The sequence below is a fragment of the Engraulis encrasicolus genome, chromosome 2 (genome assembly GCF_034702125.1).
Source record: "Engraulis encrasicolus isolate BLACKSEA-1 chromosome 2, IST_EnEncr_1.0, whole genome shotgun sequence".
Lineage (NCBI taxonomy): Eukaryota > Metazoa > Chordata > Actinopteri > Clupeiformes > Engraulidae > Engraulis > Engraulis encrasicolus.
In genome coordinates, this window is record NC_085858.1 from 39445492 (window position 1) to 39468877 (window position 23386).

The 23386-nt window shown below is 42.8% G+C and overlaps 1 protein-coding gene and 2 long non-coding RNA genes across 3 annotated transcripts in view; all 3 read right to left on the reverse strand.

Annotated features, from left to right (window-relative positions):
• Positions 1-23386, reverse strand: part of LOC134464470 (deleted in malignant brain tumors 1 protein-like) — a 295644-nt gene that overhangs the window by 186797 nt on the left and 85461 nt on the right. The gene's annotated exons all lie outside the window — the stretch shown is intronic.
• Positions 2069-2672, reverse strand: LOC134438788 (uncharacterized). The gene is made up of 3 exons (XR_010032660.1): positions 2578-2672; positions 2427-2473; positions 2069-2152 (listed from the first exon to the last, which is right to left on the reverse strand). It is a non-coding gene; the product is annotated as an uncharacterized LOC134438788 (long non-coding RNA).
• LOC134438792 (uncharacterized) lies at positions 2845-3330 on the reverse strand. Its single transcript, XR_010032662.1, has 3 exons — positions 3295-3330; positions 3069-3191; positions 2845-2972 (listed from the first exon to the last, which is right to left on the reverse strand). It is a non-coding gene; the product is annotated as an uncharacterized LOC134438792 (long non-coding RNA).

Consider the following 23386-nt stretch of genomic DNA (forward strand, 5'->3'; position numbering starts at 1 on the left):
TCGGTCTACACATCACCATCAATGAAGAGCAATGGGCGGTGAATGGTAAGCGCGAAGGCATTTTCAGTGTGACAAGATTTCGATTCCCTCAGTAAGATAGGCCTACATTAAACGCAGGTGCCTATTCCTCTGCGCAACTGTTTATCCAACCTCTGTGTGTGTGCGTAAAGTGGCCGATCCACGCGTGCTGTTGGGCGCGCTTGTGGAGCTCTGGCATCCGAGAGTCTTTGCCTCGTAGCCACGCACGCAGTCACATTAAGGCCAAGTCAAATTGCTTTTCACCTGTATTTTAGAAAAACACAAAACGATGGCCCAATTCACACAGATAGAGAAAGAATGACACGATGCGCTGTGTTGTTTTCTGATCCCCCTGACTGCACTGCACTTCGTGCGCCATGGGCCATGGCGCTATTTGGAGTGTGCTCACTGCTGAAACAACATTTGCTTTAACAGTAGCCTATTGGCCGGCTACTTGTGACAGACTTGTATTACAATAGTAGAATTGAAATGAAAAGAAGAATAGGAATACTATAAGACCTAGTAACGCGAAGAAGTGTCCTATTCTTGTCATCACGCTCGCCTTTCCGAGTGCCTTCCCATTACGCACTATTTCAACATACTAGGGCAGTTGCATAATGTCAATTTTTTGAACTTGTTGTAGCCTACGATGTAGTTTGGAGTTCTTGTGGACTAAGGCATAGCCTACAATGCAAGGAATAGGCCTACAAGAAGGATCACCGCACACTGGTGCCTTTTAAAAATAATAGTGAACAGCGCATTTCGCAATGGCAACTTATAGGCTACATGTATTTCCATGTAGCCTATGCTTGTTGGAGTTTAATCAAAATGTGCTATTGGCTTTGTTATGTGTGGAGATATGTGAGCAATTAAATAATCTACATTCATGCGAGATGCTGCTTTTGGTGTGGATTCAAATCCCGATGGTAATCAAACGGTTCTTTTTTTTTGGCGCAGCTTTGATTGATCGGAGCTCGTGAAGCACGATAGTGAAACATATAATTTCCTACTATATTTGGACAATATTTTTGTCCCCTGTTTGAATATTGTGTTGGTGGGTTTTTTTCAGCCCTGTTCGTAACATGACTAGACATTTGGTGTAGTGTGGGTCGGAGGCTTGTGCACTTGGTGGCAGTAATCGATCGATGTTGCTTGAACTCTGCCTGAACCCGCCCCAAACCACGAGCAAGAGTGACGTGCTTCCCAAAACAAAGGTGAACTAGCTAACCATGCTAATCGTTCCAATTCCGACAGTAGTACTAACGAACAGCCCCTACTTCGTTTTGCAGGAACACCTGAGTCGTTCGCACCAACATCGGACGAACGACTAACTACATTACTTGTAAACATTGGGACTTTGTAAGTCCGAACGAAGTGTTCCAGAAACATTTTTGTCGCACGTGAGTCGTTAGTTGCTAAGTTAGTTAGCAACGAAGGTTTCGAGAATCTTAGCCCTGGTTGAGCAGAAGTGCTGCAACGAGGTCAGCTGTGTGACGCTACTGCCTGAAATGGAGGCCTATGTGCTGGACCAGGGTGGGCTCTCCTTAGCCCGCGTACTATGGAATGACCTGCGGGTCCTGGTGGAGGAAGAGCACGACCGGGAGAACACCAGGCAATTCCGCCATGCGGCCTACCGCCAGTACATTGCCTGGACGAGAGGGACACTGGGTGCAGGGCGCAGAGTGGTCATCCCAAGTTGCTGCGTATGGGCAATAAGGGACAGGTTCCCTGACGCGGATGGGCAATACCGGGGCTTTGTTCCCAGGAGGGTGTAAATTATTGGTTATTATACTTTTCCTATTCCTCTTGTTATTGAGCATTAAAATATTGTTTGGTTAATATTTTGTTTCTATCCTTATTTGCACACAGTTTTATAAATCTACATATGAAACAAGTGAATAGCAATTCATTCTCTCATTGTCATCGGATTATAGTACCCTGTAACTCACTTTACATTCATATTACTTTCATATTCTTCAGTAATGATTCAACACATTATGGTGAAAAAGTTTTAATGAAGTGTTATTGCAATCTTAAACTTGAAGAAACAAGTTTCAATACAAGATGAAAAATAGGGAGCAGAGGTCCAGTGTGAAGCCTCCCTCTTGGTCTATGGGCTGTAGCAATGTGATACCTACAGAAAGGTCAAAGGAAAACTGAAGAATGAGGAGATGTCAGTTGAACAGCATTGAATGTAATGAAGAACAATATTCCAGTAAATGGAGCTTCATATTTTTTTGTGATTTGCATCTAAACAAGAATAACAAGACATTACTTTTCCCTATAGAAAACATTTTCAAGTGTCGGTGATGGTAATTTTTGGACGTATGATTGACACTATTGCATTCATACCACTATTCACACTGATAACAGAAGCCGAGTGGGCGAGGCTGAGACAGGGCACTAACCGGTTAGGCTGCAGACAAGGCACAGTCCTGGATACTGCATGAATGGTCTGGAATTTAAACAGAGCAGGAGATGATTAGATGTTTTGTATACATTCAACTTTGAACTTGAATCTCCAAATGTGGCATTCAAACACAGGGTACAGGAACTGACCGTTTTGGCTGCGAATGAAGGCCCATCACTGGGCAGAGGTAGCAGCTGGTTTGGGTGGAGGCTGAGACAGGGCGATGACCGTTTGGGCTGCAGGCGAGGGCGCACAGTAGGGCTTATACATGTAAGTTTCTGCAAACAAAACAGGAGTTGGTTAGGCGTGTTGTGTATATTCAAAGTAGGTTAGATGTGGCCCTTGGGTACTGAACTTTACAAACAGTGACTGTGCACTCACCTGTCGAACAACAGAAGATGACACGGGGTGGTGGCAACAGCAGGTGAATGGGCTGAGAGTAGAGATGCAGACCGCAGTTGGGAGACCTGGGTAGAAGCAGAGACAGGGCGATGACCGTTTGGGCTGCTGACGAGGGCACAGTCCTGGGTGCTGCATGAGACTTCTGGGAATGAAACAGAGTTGGTTAGCTGTGTACATTCAACTTTGATGAATTCTTCATTTGGAGATTCAAGTTCAAACACAGGGTCCAGGCACTGACCGTTTTGGCTGCGGATGAAGGCACATCACTGGGTAGAGGTAACAGCTGGTTTGGGTATAGGCCGAGACAGGGCGATGACTGTTTGGGCTGCAGACGAGGGTGCACAGTACTGTATTTAAGTATCTGCAAATGAAACAGGAGTTGGTTAGGTGTGTTGTGTATATTCAAAGTAGGTTATATGTGGCCATTGGGTACTGAAATTCACAAACTGTGTCTGTACACTCACCTGTCGAACAACAGAAGATGACACGTGGTGGTGACAATTGCAGGTGAATGGGCAGAGGCTGGGCTGACAGTAGAGATGCAGACCGCAGTTGGGAGTCCTGGGTAGAGGCCGAGACAGGGCGATGACCGTTTGGGCTGCTGACGAGGGCACAGCCGTGGAAACAGTATGAATGGTCTGTCAATGAAACAGAGGAGTTGGTTAGCTGTGTTGTATATATTCCACTTACGAGTAGGTTAGATATTGCCCTTGGGTACTGAAATTCATAAACCGTGACTGTGCACTCACCAACAGAAGATGAAACAAGGTGGTGGGAACAGCAGGTGAGTGGGCTGACAGTATGTATGCTGAGGAGGGCAGAGGCTGAGACTTGTACCAGTAGGGATGCAGAGGGCAGAGGCTGAGACTTGTACCAGTAGGGATGCAGAGGGCAGAGGCTGAGACTTGTACCAGTAGGGATGCTGAGGAGGCATTATGACAGTCTTCACTGCAGCATTACTATGGGAGAAAATAGAATTCAAGCAGCGTTAGATGAGTACAGCGGCATGTTGACATTTTCAGGAGTGATCATGTCAAGACCAATGAACAGTACAAACCAGCGTTTTTTACATTTTACATTTGGTCTATTACTTTTCGCTACATGAATGGACTACAATGTCAAGACATCATCTTAAACTTACCAGTGCCCCGACATGATTGCTTGTCCAGAAGCTCCTGCATGGTGGGTGCTGGCACACCCGCTAGTAGTCCATGTCGGCGTGGGTCCTCGGGCCTGTCTTGTGAACGACGGGGTAGACCACGGCCCATTGACAAACGCTTTCCGATGATGGCTCTCTGGAGTTCCGGAATGTAGCAATAGTCCTTGTCCTCTTTCATTATGTACAAGCTCCACATGGCAGACTTTTTGTTGTACAACTTTCGGCATCTAACAAACAGATCCCAAAGACCACACATGACCACCAGCAACCCCAGACCTTGACACCAATAAATAACATGTAGTACTTTTACTGTGTTGGGAGTATTCCTCGATTTTTCCATTTGATTAATGACATGGATGTGCTTATCACTTACTGCAGTGAGCCATCAGGTCTTCTTTTGGGTTGCCTGTGCACATGGTGATTGTAGTCCAGGGCAGCAAGCAGGATTCTGGCTTCGTACACGGGAGGGGTGAAGCAAAAGCGCTTGCTGGCATACATCAAGATATGGTTGTTGAAAGACTCCAACTCAGCAGTTGACCTACAAATACAAAAGAAAAGGGTGGAGAAGACAGTATCCATATGAAACCAAGCGCTTTTCATGTTCACATACTACTAACATTTGTGTGTGAAATGTAGTTTGACGCTCAAGTTGTAGTGAGCATGAACGCAAGCAAGACAAAGATAAATGAGGTGCTTGTTGTATGTGACCCTTTGTATTCAATATGACAGCATGCAGACAAGGGAGTAGGCAATACATACAAATACATGTCTTATGTATTTGGGTGGTTGACGTTTAAGGACGTAACGCAAAAAATTGAAACAAATAAAGCACTTAGTGGTCTGTGGAATTTCACCTTATTTTTTGCCATTTTTGTGGAAATGTGTCCTGCATCAACACATTGCATAGGCATGTCACACCACAGGAAAACGGAGTCACGCCATAGGGAATTCACTGCATTATGGCCATTTTAATCCTTTTGTATACATGACTGACATCTGAGCTCATGCTAACTTGATAATGATATTGTGTTTAATCTTAATATGTGTTTTCATTTATAAAAAACTTTTTTTCCTCCTATAAGAGCAGTCACACCACAGGACACCATAAAATGAACCTAAGCATTGTGTGACAGAAAGATTGCAATATGAAGACATATTAAGAGGTTAAGAGTCACCTTAAACTTCCACAGCACTCTCCAATAACTGAGGTACTGACTGGTTAGGAGCCAGTCTTTAAGACCCTTGTAGTTGGCCTTGCAGCTGCCCATTCACAAACATTGACATACATGTCACCCCACAGGACGCAATTTGTGTTACGAAATTGAACTTGGATTTAATATTACTGTCTTGAGTTTTTTTCACATTCACATATCTTAATATAAAGTTAATATTTATGCAATCATGCCAAATGCTTCATACATTATTCAAAATGTTGTTGGTTAATTTATATATATATTATATTCCAGGTTTCATTAATGTTACAGTCACACCGCATGATATTTGACATATAAACCTTTACATAAATCTTAACAAAAATGTTTCTTCTCATCTAAGACTAATATGAAACATAATGTACCACATCTTCTTTCATTGACATTTGTTTTTTAAAGGAAAAATAACAGTTTTAGGGGTTTAAAAACCAATGTTACGAAAAAACAAGGCGTCACGTCTCCCACCCATTTAACAATGTGAGTGGTGTAGAATATGATACGATAGGACAGGGGTCAATGCAAGTATGTTGGTTGTGGATGACAGTTGGATGTGGCAGTTGTTTCAAGAATTCATTATTCATATTATGTCATTACCTGAAGTGCAGGTACTTTGGTACCTGCTGTAGCCAGCGCTGGTTGCGAATGATTTCTGCCAGGGCGTTGTGTGCCTCAGAGCCCCTCAGCACCCAGTCCTTGTTTCTATCACCCAAGGGGCCGTGTAGACATTCATCCACACCCCACTCATGTTCATTGGCCACATGGTGTAGAAGGGCAATCCAAAGGTCCTGGTACAGGATGCCATGATACAAAAAGTTATGTACAGTCAGAAAATCTCAATTTATTTTCAAAAATGCAACAGTAGCAAAGGCCTGCAATTACATAGAGATTTGAAGAGTGTATGACAACTCACAAAGAATTCGTCGTAATTTTCAGCTGTTTTGCAGCAGAACCAAAAATGGTTGCAGATGTCCTTCATCCACTGCAGCAGGATGGAACAACCCTTACGCTGGCCAGCCTATGAATAAATAATAAAAAATAGTAAGATATTGCAGAGAATGTCCATTGTCATGTACACAGAGGAGGCAAACCTAAGATGAACTGGAAAGACACCTGTGAGAAATGTGAACTGTATACAACACTGGAAAAAATGAGGCAATTGAGAATGGGGGTATTGGGACACAATTTCGTTAACTGGATGAAATCAGCTTGAAATGACAAGTCACCGCCTCAGAAAAACAAATAAAACAGTATGTCTTATCGGACGGACACACATATTATGACCAGCCAGGGAAGCCCTGGCCTAGTGTTTAGAGAGATGGACTTTAGATCACAGCGTTGCAGGTTTGAATCTTGTCCTTAGTTTAAAGAAACTCCCGCACACTGACCATTTCGCTGTTCTTTCTTTAATAAACGACGTTTCGGTACTAGACCTTCATCGATTGCCTGATCAGGCACCGACGGTATATGTAACACCACACTCAAAGCCATAGCCAATGAAATTGCTGGTCCATTAGCGCATTGCATCAATCTGTCACTATCCTGGGGATCTGTTCCTAAACAGGCTAAAATAGCTAAAATTACACCTATACACAAATCTGGAGACAACAACGATCTAAATAACTACAGACCAATTTCCATACTACCCTCCCTCTCAAAAATATATGAAAAAATAGTGCACACTAGATTATATAAATACATAGAAAAGTACAATATCCTGGACACATCACAATATGGCTTCAGAAAAAATAGAACCACAGACATGGCTGTACTAGACCTGATAGAAAAAGTAAATGACGCATTTGAAAAAGGGGAAATTGCAATCGGTGTCTTCTTAGACCTATCAAAAGCATTTGACACAATAAATCTTAACATACTACTGGACAAACTCAGCTTCTATGGCATTAGAGGAATCGCGTTGAAATGGTTCAATAGCTATATGGGAGAAAGCAGTATGTGAGTATAAAAGGATCTAACTCCACTGAACAAATCACAAAACATGGGGTTCCACAAGGATCCATACTGGGACCATTACTATACATAATATACTGTACATGAATGACTTCACCAACTGCACAGACACCCTCAAGAAAGTACTATTTGCAGACGATACAAACCTCCTTCATTCACACCATGACCCATCAGAGCTAGAAACAATAACAAACACAGAGATTGAAAAAGTTAATATATGGATGAAATCTAACAAACTATCATTAAACACCAAAAAAACCAACTTCATAATATTTAGATCAAATAAAAACAGAAAACAAACAGAAAACGTATGCCTGAACATTGACGGCCACAATATAAATAGAGTAGAACACACAAAATTCCTTGGGATTCACATAGACGAAAAACTAAACTTTAAAACGAAAAACTAAACTTTAAACGCCACACTGATCTACTGACAAAAAAGCTATCCATGTACTCTGGCTTGTTCTACAAACTACGATATCACCAACCAAGCTCAGCACTACTCATCCTTTACAGATCACTCTTTGAACCACATCTACATTACTGCAATATTATATGGTGTAACACCTACCCAAGCTACCTACACAAACTTCAATGCCTACAAAAGAAAGTTATCCGAACCATCTTCTGGTCACATTCAAGAAGTCATACAGCACCCCTTTTTTAAAGCAGCCAGAATACTGAAACTTGAGGATCTAAACACCTTTCTCAATGCTGTCACAATTCATCAAGTCATAAATAAACTCAACCACTGCTTATGTGAACTCATCCCTGTCTGTAGACCCCTGCACCGGTATGGCACCAGAGAAAAAAGGCTTTACTGGGGCAAGAAAAGAAAACTAAAAACCACAGGTCTTAGTGTTGCCTGCAGGGGTTTCCAAATATGGAACCAACTAGAGGAAGAGGTGAAGTTGTGTGAATCACTAAAAAAAATTAAAAGAGAAATGAAAAAAATGCTATTGTGTAAATATACCCCATAGATGCAAATTGCCTTGAGATATGAAAAAGGCCCACCCTGTAAAATGAACTGTAACTCGTAAGCGAAACACATAGCCCTTCAACCTGTCTGTGTGAGGTGTGGGTGGGGGGAGGGGGGAAGGGGGGGGGGGGTCACCTATATCACTTTGTGACTGTTGGGGGTGGGGGGGTTGCGTGAGTGAGGTGGGATTTGTGTGAGGCCAAGTCACATGGAGTGCTGATCTAAATGTCGTTTTTTAGTTCAAACTCATAACTTTTCTTTTCTTTTTTCTTCTTTCTTTTCTCTTCTTTTACTCTGTTTTNCTTTTAGTATTAGTCTTTTTCTTTATTCTCTGTATTTTGTCTCTTTGGGTTACCCCGCGACAAGCAGGCTTTTTGGGGTTTTTTACCTTTCAATATCAATGTTAAAAAATAATGATCTGTACATATTTCCTGAAAAGATATTGAATAAAAAAAGTATCCTATCCTATCCTAGTACCGAAACGTCGTTTATTAAAGAAAGAACAGCGAAATGGTCAGTGTGCGGGAGTTTCTTTAAACTATTGCTGAATGACCCATGGTGCCATCTCCGACGCACCTGCCAGCTGAGGTGTGCGAAAAAAGCCGAAGTTCAACGTTGAATCCTGTCCTTACCAGTTCTCTCTATACCTCTAGTGTAGTCATAAATGGAGGTTCCGTGACCAACCTCTGGCAACAATGTTTTGATGATTGATTTGACCTCTATGGACCCTTTAGAAAAGATTTAGCCCCCATGTCCCTCGCAAAAATCCCGGGCTTTTTTGCTAGAGAGCCAAATTCAAAATGGCGTCCGACGGCATCTCTAAAAAATAACTTTTGATCTGAATGACCTAGAATCATGTATGAAGGCACTTTTTCATATGAGTCAACCATGAGGATTCCAAATCTGACATCATTTTGGTAATAAAACTTCGTTTTGACAGCGAAATTCAAGATGGCCGCCATCTAGAACCGTTATTTTCGACCTTTTTAGGCCGTCACCGCCCAAAATTATCATATTTGGACTGGGAACCTCCAATTTGTGTGACTCCATTTCTCATGTAAAGATATTGAGAGAATAGCTGATCTACAAGCCCAGAATTTCTCACATTGGGAGGCGTAGTGGGCTTGTAGATGGGCTATTTTAACAATGTGTCTTTTTTAATAGGCTATTATTTGACAATTTGGCCGATATTTTAGCATTGTTTGATGATTACTTTGGATGCAGTGATGGTCTTTCACTTTGAGAGTCCTTACATCATGACCCCCCCCCAAAACAGTGGGTCTTGACCCACAGGTTGAGAAGAAAAACCCTACACGTTTCACATTTTCCAAGCATTCTTGCACAGAGAGGCCCGTTGAGGAACTCGAGGCAAGAGCTGCTGAAATGGAAGAAGTGCGCTCACAGCAATGATCAACTTGGTTGAAGACAGTCAGTTTGTGAAGCTCCCCCAGCTGCAAGAACACTGTGTTGTTGAGGAATGTGTGGTCTTATTCAACCCCAATAGCACATACAGGAAGACGCAGAAGAGCAAGCTCATCTCGAAGATCTCCCTCTACCCTGTTTTGATTTAAGAATCCTATCTTGCTCTAATTGGCATAGGCATGATCTGGAGCAGGGTTTCCCAAACTGGGGTGTGTGCACCCCTAGGGGTGCGCGGCCTGCCTTAAGGGGGTGCGCGAGCTGAATAGAGCAATGGAGGATATGGTAGTTTTTTATCCAGTATTAATGAACATTAAGTAGTTTTTAATTGTATGGTGCATTGTATGCTGGAAGGGTCCATCTGAAGTGTAGTTTAATTCCAAGGCTATTGGAAAAGAGAATTCCCCAAAAACGACTGTGCTTAATATGCAGTGAATGAGCAGTGAATCCATACTTGTATCAGCACACCAAAATATTCGCTGAGGGGGTGCGTGAACCACATTGAAATATACAAGGGGGTGCGCAGGGAAAAAAGTTTGGGAACCCCTGATCTGGAGGATGGGAACTCCATCAGCAGAAGATTGGCAGACACAGGACGGCACCCTATACAAGTAGGTTGGGCTATGCCCAAAAGCTGTCATGCATCATCCTTGCCTTCTCATGCTCCCAGTATCATCGGTGCCAATGATCCCTATGATACACTATACTTAACAAAAGAAGACGAACGAGACCTGCGCATACATGGTAATGCACATACATACACATGAAATTGACAAGTTCCCATCTGCCAAGTCTTTCAAAATGTTATTGTGTAGTGTCAAAAACAAGAAAAAGACTGCACCATTGAGCAGTCTGAAGCTCTTCACTGTTAATGATGGTCAATGACAGGTTGTAGTGGCCCTGTTGTTATTGATGCAGCTGATATACCGATGTCTACGGCAGCTTCCTGGCATGCTAAGCATTAAGAGAGACAAAGAGACGGTCCTCTTCTGTGACCTTTTGACAGAAGAGATGGCAGACAACCTGTAAAGCAGTGTAGCTGCACAATGCCATGATGCCAACTCAAGGTTCTATGAAAAAGGAAAATCATCAGTGTATGAGCTCCCAGGGTCACCCCTATGTTGCCCGGGAGCTATGTTCCCCGAGTCCTATGTCCCCCCGCCACCGGGGAACTTAGAACCCTTTTTTCAAAAAGGGGTTCTATTCCTGCTGCTTCCAAGTAGACTGCTGCCGCATGACTAGCGAGGGTTGTTGTTAGAGTTAGGGTTAGGGTTAGGCTGCCACTGTTCGCAAACTTGACATGAAATACGCATGGCAACCGTTCGTGCAAGAGATATGCATGTGAAGCATCCTGGGCCATACAATGCGGGGAACATGGGACCCTTTTGAGAAAAAGGGTCGGTAGTTCCTCAGTCCCATACAAAGACCGGGGAATACAGGACCCGGGGAAGCTATACGCTATACTCTCAACCATGTTTGAGTGGTGATGGGTGGTTCTTTAGTGTGGGGTGACACACTAGATACGGCAAGTAGTTGGGACAGAGTTGGCATAAGCTGTCTGCATATGGAGGGAGACAGATAAAAGACTTTCTCTTCATGGTCTTCGACTTGGAAGCACAGGCTTCAGCCATGGTGCTACTTTTCTTGTCTGCATAGATCATCTGTATCGTGAACACAAGCAGCTGTTGTGAACAGAGAGTAACCGAGAGTTGCTGCCTTGCCACAGAGCTCTTTATCACCTTATCATGTACTGATGATTTTCCTTTTTCATAGAACCCTACAGGTAAGTTGGCATCACAGCCTGTAAAATAGTGTAGCTGCACAATGCAGTCTGCCATCTCTTGTCAGCAGGTCATGGAAGAGGACAGTCTCTTCGTTTCTCTTAATGCTTAGCATGCCAGGAAGCTGCCGTAGACATCGGTATCAGCTGCATCAATAACAACAGGGCCACTACAACCTGACTGTCATTGACCATCATAAACAGTGAAGAGCTTCAGACTGCTCAATGGTGTAGTCTTTTTCTTGTTTTTGACACTACACAATAACATTTTGAAAGACTTGGCAGATGGGAACTTGTCAATTTCATGTGTATGTATGTGCATTACCATGTATGCGCAGGTCCCGTTCGTCTTCTTTTGTTAAGTATGGTGTATCGTACTAGGGATCACTGGCACCGATGATACTGGGAGCATGAGAAGGCAAGGATGATGGATAACAGCTTTTGGGCATAGCCCAACCTACTTGTAACGGGTGCCGTCCTGTGCCTGCCAATCTTCTGCTGATGGAGTTCCCATCCTCCAGATCATGCCTATGTCAATTAGAGCAGAGTTTCTCAAAGAGGGGCGCAAGCCTTCCTGGGGGGGCGCGGAGGCATCACAGTGTGACATCTAACCCCCCCCCCCCCCCCAAAAAAGATTTCCTATATGGCCAATAAGCCAATATGTTTAAACAAGCCCCCCTCACCAACATTATATTATTCATTGTCATTGATTTGAATAGAATAGGAAATGAACACACATCTACACTGCATTCGACTGCAGTCCCTCTTTGTTTTATCTCACCTTTCCTTTAATTCTGCGCAGCAATCGCAAAATCAGTTTGCGCAAGTACTGCTTTTGCTTAGAAACCATTTATTTACTAATTTACCTCAGGTCAGACATAACTATGATAGCGCCAGCCAGAAGTGATTTTTACCCCACAAAAGGGGGGAGGGGCCACGGAGGCATCCAGACCCTCTGAGGGGCAAATGATGGGAAAAGTTTGAGAACGGCTGAATTAGAGCAAGATAGGATTCTTAAATCAAAAGAGGGTGGAGGGAGATCTTCGAGATAAGCTTGCTCTTCTGCGTCTTCCTGTATGTGCCATTGGGGTTGAATAAGACCACACATTCCTCAACAACACAGTGTTCTTGCAGCTGGGGGAGCTTCACAAACTGACTGTCTTCAACCAAGTTGATCACTGCTGTGAGCGCACTTCTTCAATTTCAGCAGCTCTTGCCTCGAGTTCCTCAACAGGCTTCTCTGTGCCAGAATGCTTGGAAAATGTGAAACGTGAAGGTCTTTTTTTAACTAGATAAGTGGTTCTCAACCTGTGGGTCAAGACCCCCTGATTTGGGGGGTGGGGTCATACTGTAAGGACTCTCAAAGTAAAAGACCATCACTGCATCCAAAGTAATCATCAAACAATGCTAAAATACCTGCCAAATTGTCAAATAATAGCCTACAAAAAAGACACATTGTTTAAATAGCCCATCTACAAGCCCACTACGCCCCACAATGTGAGGAATTCTGGGCTTGTAGATCAGATATTCGCTCAATATCTTTACATGAGAAATGGAGTCACACAAATTGGGAGGTTCCCAGTCCAAATATGATAATTTTGGGCGATGACGGCCTAAAAAGGTCGAAAATAACGGTTCTAGATGGCGGCCATCTTGAATTTCGCTGTCAAAACAAAGTTTTATAACCAAAATGATGTCAGATTTGGAATCCTCATGGTTGGCTTGTATGAAAAAGTGCCTTCATACATGATTCTAGGTCATCCAGATCAAAAGTTATTTTTTAGAGATGCCGCTGGACGCCATTTTGAATTTGCCTCTCTTGCAAAAAAGCCCGGGATTTTTGCGAGGGACATGGGGGCTAAATCTTTTCTAAAGGGTCCATAGAGGTCAAATCAATCATCAAAACATTGTTGCCAGAGGTTGGTCACGGAACCTCCATTTATGACTACACTACTCCCTCCATGGCTAATGTCACTGACGTGTGCTGTAATTATAAAACACTCACAGCGTGGATCTTCTTTCCCATGTTTTTTGACCTATGCCTCATGTCCAATGAATGGAACACCCCGGTATCCTTGTATTGTCCACGTTTTGGATCTGTGACATTCAGGAAGGGATACACATAGACATAGTACATTTTGATATGGAGTACTAGTAAAAAACACAATTGTAACCAAGTCCATGCTCTGCTTTTACAGGATGGATGTTTGCCCACATAGGTAATACAGCAGATGCACATTTACACACACAATGCATTTACACAGCACTTTGAAATCATGTAATTGAGTAACCAATTTGTCTTTTAGTTCAAAAATTTTAAACAAATAATTAAACAAAAAAAATACTTAGAAAATTAGAACGACTCAAACAACCGGCAAAGCTCGCCTGTGAAAACCATTAATTCATGGTGCAGAAATAAGCCTTACTGAAAAGTGCAGATATCTGAGAGTGAGCATCGGTGCAAATTTCCGCTACCTTCAATTCCTTTGACAGTGTGTCAAAACTTCTCATGAAGCCCTCCTTCTCCATCCTTACAGACACCCTCTGCGTTTCTCTCTTGTTGATGTTATCAACATGCACGACCTCCTTGCTGTCATTGTCCATTACAGTGTATGTGCAGTATTGAGCACAAAACCTATCCATGCGGCCATCAGCTGTTTGAAGCGCAGAGAGGGAACAAATGAGTGAACAAATGAATCGGAAAGGAGGTGGGGAAAGTTAAGAGCCTTCACGCAACACAGAGAAATGGGAAGGAAAGATTAAATATCAGAAGTCGGGAATAGCATGGCAGCTGTTAATCACTCCTCCGGCTCCTCTCGACCTATGAAACATTTCATACAACAGCTGTTGTGCTCCACATCAGGTGTTCTTACCCAAAAGAACGACACTCTCCTTTGACTTCAGCCTGGACACAACTTCCTCCCGCTTCACTTGCCAGAAATCTTTTATAGCATCCACACAGTATCAGTCCTGTACGCGGAAAAAGGTGGCTCGATTTACAACACCCATGTTCAAAAACCGGAACAAAAGCGCAATCTTCGCATAATTGTTCCCGGACAAGAGAATGTTGGTGGCCAACATGAAGTCCCCAGCTTGCATCCCAAACTTGAATGTAGGCTGTGAGTTCCATTGCCAGACACAGTGACCATTTTCACAGATCTAGGAAAACATAAAAAACATGTATAATGTCAGTGTGTGTGTGTGTGCGTTCGTGTGTAGGCTAGAATAACTGACCAATGGAACAAGGTTTCTGTATTGTAAACTTACCCATTCCAGAATGATGGCTGTACCTCTCTCCTTGCACTGGACATGGTATGGTCCTGGAACACCACACTGAGAAGTTGGGCAATGTGATATTGGCAGGGTGAGGTACTCAGCCAGTTGTTGAAGGCACACATGGTACACCATGGACACTCTTTCTTCAAGGATGACGTCCTCCTTGTCCACTTCCACCTTCCCGGGCAGTGGTGGTGTAGAGCAGCTGTCCATGTCCGGAATGTCATGGACGGTGTCATCCAAGCCAATCGACTTGAGATTCTCCACCCGGATGTTTGTCTTACAGCCTGCACCAGCACTATTGGAATACAAATGTCTCTGTTCAAAACCTGTACCCAGTCAGACTGGAGAGTCAGTGCAAGAATTAATTTTACTAACAGGCTAGTACCAACACAGGCCTGTACAGGTGTATAAGTGCATTGTATGTGCATCAGATATATGTGCATTATCCAGATGTAAATAGTTTAGACTACCACACCCGCTATATTTGGAAGTGATTAAAATTATGGTTATGGGTCAAAGACGTCCAAAAAGGAACTGTCATTCAGTGTAATGGATACCTTCTGCTGACTGTAACTGTAAAAACACATGATTTTTAAATTGTTTCAAGTGAATGGATGACAGACGAGGCTTTCATGAATTCACTGGAAAAAAATAAAATAAAAAGATTCATGTTTCTTACAGTTACAGTCAGTATTTTTACACTGAATGACAATTCCTTTTTGGACGTCTTTGACCTTTGTGTGGAACAAAGATGCATGTACTGCACAACCACACTGTGTGCCTGAGACGTGCACTCAGGGTAGGCAGGGTAGGCACTGCCTACCCTAGGATAAATTTCATAAAAATAAAAAACTAACACGTGTTTTAAAAACTATTCTTGAGAGTTCACATGCATAACAAAAACATTGATTTAGAAATTAGCTGTTAAAAGTAGCAGCTGAGCCGTTTACAATCGCTGCATTGTGGAAATATTCAACACCAGATGGATAGCAGCTTCAAGTAGTTTAAACACGCTGAGACAAAATATCTTCATCATGTCAACCACTCCGGGCTTTTAATGGAACTAACTTGCATGAAAAACATAAGCACTAAGCACTGATGGCATTTTATCTTATAGCCTACTTTAAAGTTACAGTATTTGGAGACATAACATACTAATTTGTTGCACATTAAAGACCTTATCAGCATACTCACACACACACACACACGCACACGCACACGCACACGCACACGCACACGCACACACACACACACACACACACACCATATGTTACATTTCAGATCTGCATGAAAGGGGGTATTATTTGTTCAAAGTGTTCAGTCTTTTAAAAAAGTTTTTAGCTGATAGTGACTCTCCAGATTTGGTTAAAGTGCAGGAAATTGCATCTAAGAAATAAATTTTTCTCTGGGGGAGGACCCCCAGACCCCACGCTAAAAAATAGCAAAAATTATATATTTTCTATATTTACTGCCTACCCTACCATACCCCTCACTGCACGTCACTGCTGTGTGTTTATAAGAACATATGTTCCAGCAGAATTGCATGCCAAAGTCCATTTCTTACCGTAGACAGAGAGGAGGAACATAGTCCTCGTCATCATCATCTTCGTCATTGCCGTCATCGTCATCTTCCTCCTCATCATCATCGTCGTAGTCATCATCATTGTAGTTGTCCTCATCTCCATCCTCAGACATTGCCACATCAGTGTCCAGACACCAGGTTGGGTCTTCTTCCCAGTCAATGCTGAAAGAGAGTAAGAGAGAATGAGAGAAAGAAAGGCATGTCTGTTAAATACAGCTTAAAACCTTCGTTTTTCTCTGTTTTCTTTTTTTTACAGTCTTCACACATGTAAATGATTTTTATTCCAGGGACCAGTCACATCTCACACGGTGTAACTCACATTACCACATGTAGTTCACACAGTGCTTACACACACCACATACATTCACCATCACAATAACTTAACATTTACATCCCTGTCTGTTCACCTTTTCCACCATCCCCATTATCCCAGCTGTACACCACACCCATTATTCATATGCCATGTATAAACACCATCACAGATCTGTGGTCAGTCACTTACATTGAGTTTTGAATGCATTGAATATGAATGCATCATATTGAAGGCATTCTCATCAAGGTCCTCTTGGACGCTGATGGTCGGAAATGAAATGCTACAACAAGGCCCAAAATAAATTGAGTATATGAATTCCATACCAGAATGTGAAATAATGTGTAAAGTGTGTTATGTGTTAAGTGTTCAATAAAAAAAACCTTTACCTTTCTTCTAAAACATGCATGGCGTCGTCATGAGAACCCTGGGGATCTTCAGAGAAGTCCTCTTCTCTATATAAAAGCAAATGTTTGCTATACCATTAGTGGATTCTTTGCATGCAAGTTGCACTTTTTCCATCAGGTGACTTGTTGAAAATGAACAGTGCACAAATATGACATTTACTACAACCTACCTATCAGACAGGGAATCTCCTACGATTGTTGAGAGGGCCACAGGCACGCGGGGAGGGGGTCTCATCCGCTTGGACGGTGTCGAGGTCACAGGCGGAGTACAGCCCTGGTAACTGCAACAAAGCATGCTATGACATGGTCTGGCGTTTTGTCTATGAAACACACACACGCTGTTGCTTTCTACAGGATTGCACAGCGAGACATACCAGCAGATGTAGCCTTTGAAAGTGGACATGAAAGCATCGAAGGAGTTCGCCGACCTATGCAGCTGGACAGTGCAGCTGAGCAGAACAGTGCACATTCGATCATGGAAATGTCACATACTGTGCGCGGACATTATATACGTTGGTGCCATGTAGAATGGGCGGGCATGCCTCCTGCCAACCAAGCAGCCAAACTTCCAAGCTATTGTCCATTTTTGGGGAAGCGCGTAAAACGATTTTCAAGTTCTAGGTGTAAAACTAGACAGATAATGATGCACCTGCGAAACGTGTCGCTTCAAAACAAGGCACAATGGCTGGAACTACCGTGCAGGCTATGCAGCAACAAGGTCACTCTCAGATTGAAAATCAAACCCCTTCGGTTAGAACAGGGGTCAGGAACCTATGGATCTTGGATTCACAAAATACATGCAGAAATGGATTCACAGACCATGGAAACCGCCGACTTTTTTGACGGCGCAAAAGCTTATTTTGATCTTTATGGTCCAAAGTAGAAGAATCCATTGAGAAAACCTTGACAGGAAAACGTTGCGATTATTTCCCGACTCGGCCCGGTCTACTACCCTGCATTACGCGCGCAAATTTGAGACACAAGCGATGGAGAGTCTAAAACTAAAAGGTGGTGTGGAAAAGCTTGCGGAAAAGGGATAAAAAAAAAACTTGCAGCAGAGGCAAGATAATGTGTTCACGCATGTAGTGTTGTAGCAGCAGGAGAGGGACAACAACTTCTGCATGTTGGAAGTGAAGGAGCACGCTAGGAGACAGCAGGGGAAAGCGGCAGTAGTAGCCTCTACGAGCCATGACCGGTATGAGTCAAGTCAAGATCTGTTCTTTCAAACTTTAGGATACTCCATGCCTCTCCCCAACTCTCACTTCAGCATTAAACATTAATGTAAAAAATGGTGCTAGTTATGGAACTCTGAAAGGACTGTATAGGGCTGGTTCAGGGAAAAATAGTAAACTGCACAGGTTGTCCGGCCAGAACAAAAATAGATAATCCCCAATGAAGAGACACACACACACGTTGTAGAGAACCCTTGAAACCATGAACCATGGTTTACTATAAAAATAGAAAACAGAAAATGCAAACAAGACATGAGTGAATTTTATACATACTACACATTAATAAGCAGAATACACATGAATATACATAATAGGCCTAGTAATAACACGAATGCACAACATTCATGAATAAAATACAATATATACAAAATATATACAAAGGGGGAAAATGAGAGATAAATGCCTAAAACAAATATCTTTACCATAGAAGAAATAGATAAATGTCTAAAAACAAATATCCTGAACCTGCATACATGTGTAAATGCCTATGGCAAGTTACACGATGAAAACCCAATGAAAACACACCGAGTGTGTTGCATAAGGAAAAAGGAATGTGGCTCCTTTAAATGGGACGAGACAAACTCTCCCTGCGTGACTACACGCACAGAGGAGAACAGGTCACGCAGCTCTTGAATGAAACACTGACATGTGTAACGCTACTCTGCCAAAGTAACACACTATTCAACAAGACCGCGACATTCTGATAAAACCGTGGCATAGATGAACAATAAGTACTATTACAAATATAACAGACAAACAGTGAAACACAGAGAACATACTCGTGCTACCATTGCAATGTTGCAATATAACAAACAACACAAACAACATAGTAATAAAACAGTAATAGCAACTTACGTCCTCAAAGAAGCACGACATAACACATAAACGTGGACATTAGGAGTCAGAGATGTCCGTGGAGTAAAAAAGAGGAAAACAAACAGAGAAAAAAGATAGAGATGACTCCTGCATTAACAAATAGTCCAGCGTGGACTCCTGTTCCAGTCGCACTGCGCTACATCACATAGCTCCGACCCTGCTGACCAGTTTGTGGCGCGAAAGTCTATGCAAATGAGCTCGTGGACAAGGGTCTAGAGCCAATCACAAGATACAATAACAACATGCTGTGCATGTCCTCATAACGTCACTGGTGCTAGACAGACATCCTGACGCCCGAATTCTGAACAATTAATATTAAATAGGCCATTAATTTCTACCACCATAAGTGTGCTTGAGTGCTGTGAACCGGTCACACGACTCGTGGACATAGGCTATTGAGACGACAAAACATTCCATATACTAAACCACTGACGTGAATAATGTTAACAATATAGTAGCCACGGCAGTGTGCCAAATGTATAGCATTAAATGTGTCGGGACTATTACCCCTAAAGTTTAATTCATTTCCCCTCATTTTACGAATGCCCGCCATTTTGTAAAATACATTACAGACGCCATTTTCTATACTGTACCTGATCAAATTACATACGTGGCTCAGCCCCGCCCCCTTCCTATAAAACCCAGGTCAAGGTGTGAATCTTGCCCGACGCCCGACTTCCTCCATCGAGATGTGAGACGTGCCGGGACACGTCTCCTTGGAGACGTCTATTTTAGAAATTATTGAAACTGTAAGTTATCTTGGCCAGGTTAACACTACGGTCGATATATTTCTTCCTTCAACCGGTTTTCGTTTGTATTGCATTCGGTTGCAATATTTCGAGTGATCTTGCGAACACTGCTAGGAGAGCAGTGAGTCAGGACACACAAGGAACTCACGCGCTAGGCCTATAGGATAACTTTTGTACAGACAATTGTTAATCTTTTACTAGTACCGAAATCAAAGGAACCTCCCTGGAGTCGGAAAAGATTCGGTTGAGGCCTGATGGTCTGTCCCCCAAGAGAGTGGACAGCCGGTATAGTTATTACGCGTGGAACGGACCTGCTTGCAGCCCCCTTTCTCACTGGACCTCCGCAAGACGGCGCAAAGACAATCGGATTACACAACGAAATACCCCTTTCTTTCCCTGTTCAACGAAGCAAAACTCTTGGACATACTGCAACCGTGCCCCTGGAAGGCGCGTGGTATCGTTCGGACCCACACGACCCGAGCGCTTGGAGAACAAAGGAACTTCGCATGCACGAAGACGCGCGCATCCATCTCGCCCGGAGAGATCAAAGAATTCTCTCCCTTCCTACCAAGGATAACGCAGTAAGCACTGAATTGGGCATAGATATGCAGTTAGAACTGTTACATAGCTTTGAGGAGTTGTGTTTAAATATCCACACTTGTAGAGTGTGATATATTTTATTTTGGGTTATTTTGTTCTATCTGTTCTTTCTTTTCTTTCTCTCTTTCTCCCCTCTCATCACCACAAATAGCCACACGCTATTCTTAGTTTACAGTAGTTGCAGTATTGCCATACTTGCACCCACATGTAAATTATCCACTCACAGAGATACACGTACCAGTGTTTTAACCCATAGAGTTATCGAGTCGAGGACGTAAGCTATTGTTGGAAAGAGCGCCAAGCGCCCCTTTCCCTTCCCCCACGTATATTGTAACCTTTACACAAAGGACTGTATTCTCTGATCAGCTTGAATTCTTATCTTGAAGATAGTTTCCCGCTTCATCAGCCGAAAGCTTAACGCCCCTCCTTGTAACTCATATTTCGGTTCTGCGCGCCCGAGCTGCGCAGAATCATTTGAGCCATAGTTCATACCGAACATACATCTCTCACTCTCTCTCTCTCTCCTCCCACCGCTCTGCACACGTGGTAACAGAGGCGCAGAGCGGCGTTCCACAAAGCGCGCGCCACTCGCCCCTCTCTCTCTCTCTCTTTCTCTCTCTCGCATAGCGTACACACACACACACACACACACACACACACACACACACACACACACACACACACACATAGCGCATCCTCTCATACCCCGTGTATATATTGTATATTTTACCTTAAGTTCTTATGCCCTGCAAGTCACATTGGCTGTATCAGTGTTATGACCGGATGATGCTTTTACAATAAATGTACATTGTGGTGAACTGTGTTTGTCTTATTTGAACAATTTCTACGAAGTCAACCAGAAAAGAATTCACACAAAACCTTCAGATTGTTAGTCAATAATGGTCATGATTTTATGAGACGGTCAGGAAACGCGCTTTATGCAATCATTAATTAGACAATTGACGATTCCATAAGTACACACCTACACATTATTGATACCCAGCGCGAAGAGTTTAACACACTTTTCATGCATCATTTCTTATACTCTTATTCCTCACATATAGTAATAACACAATGTACTTCCCTTACATTTAATGTTGCCCCTTAGTGAGGAAGAATAGTCCTCACGCCCATGGAACACCAGTGGTGTTGTTCTAAAGCATTCTGTGTACCAAATGCGTTTCGAAGACTGTCAAACTCGTGCAAACGGATTTTTTTTTTAATTGTAACTCCTCTTGGAACACAATCAAACCATATTCTGTAGGTAAAGACCTAGCATCTCTCTCTCTCTCTCTCAGCTGTTATTTTATCCAGGACAATTAGAAATGATAAATAATTGAAGAATTTATTTTGAATAAGCTTTTGATACAGTTTTATCTGTAGACTATTTTATATGTAGCCTACCACTTTCAGCACTGCTCATTTTGAAACTTCAGTATGTTGACACACTAAAACATTGTGGTGATAGGCTACAGTTCATGATTTTCTTTCATAATTCAAGCTATTAAAGTAGCTTCCTTATGCAATATTTTGATAACAGGAAATTAACCCCTCTTCTAATGCACCTGTTAGAGGAAACCCTCAATTTAACATTAATCTAGGTCAATTTCTGAGTAGGCTATACATTGAATACTATAGTAATTTGAATATTTTGCAAGAGCTGTATATATTGTGATAAATAATCTATCTCCCTCTTCTCATCTAGTCAAACCAGGCTAGGATGAGGTTGAGTTCCAAGAGAGAGAAGTAGAGTAGGCCTAGATTACTTTTGCTGTGAGTGTGGTCATCTATTGCATTTCTAAACCACTGCCCAAACTAAGATTCATTTTAAATAAATAGTTGATATAGTCAGCGCACATTTCCTGGTGTTTTTTTGTAGCTGAAAGAGAGATTCATGCATGAATATTGCGCCTTTTCGCATAGGCCGCTTGGTCAATAAGTAGTCGGATGTGCTCCGCTGATTATGAGGGGCCGGTCTGGGCCAAAAATGCCCGGGCCATTTTGTTCTCCCAGTCCAGGCCTGAGTGGATCAAACATCCATCGTGTAGGGAAGTGGAAAACATGATTGCAGTTGTGTACATAGACGAAGCAGAGAACTTGTGAGCAAGATGGAGAATCGCACATACAGTATGAACATTGAAAAAGCTTCTTAATCTTAGAAGTGGAGAGAGCTGAGGAAGAGCAATGAAACGATGAAACAGTGAGAGGTAAGTGTTACACTGGTGGGACATATTGCATGTGACGGGGGACTTTGATCACCATAAACTCATCAGAACGCAGACTTACTGTGTTGTAGCATCATAAAGTGCCTCATCAGGTGGTGCAGACTAGAGATAACAATTTCCAGCTGAACGTCAGCAGGACAAAGGAGACTATTGTCAACTTGAGAAGTCACAGCCAGGGCCGCTGTCAGCTTTCGCGTGAGTCAAGTGATTATAAGCATAACGTTATTGGGGACAACGATGGAGGGGACGAGAGTGCAAGCAATATTGCGTGCTGTTTATGACAAGTTCATTTACATCTGGCTATTCACAATTTTTTTCAGCTTTGTTCAGTTCCAATGTCCGGCCACAGCCCGCTAACGTGAACCCTGCATAAGCAGAACAAGAAGACTCCTCCTGGACCACCACCGCATCACTGGCCAAGAAAGCCTAGCAACGCCTCAACTTCCTGCGCAAACTGAGGCACGCCAGTGCCCCACCGGCCACCATGACTACATTCTACAGATGGACCATTGAGAGCATCCTCACCAGCTGCATCACTGTATGGGGAGAGAGCTGCACTGACTACAACAGGAAAGCCCTGCAGCGTATAGTGACGTCAGCTGGGAAGATCATCAATGGACCCCTGCCCTCATTGCAAGCTAGCAGTTAACATTGAGTCCTATGAGACCTTAGAGGTAAAATTTACACTGCCATACTCAGAGAACGGTTGAAAGTACAGGAGAAAAGTAAAACTCAATCATTTAACTCAAGGAGAGGTGTTAAATTAAGCTTATTTTC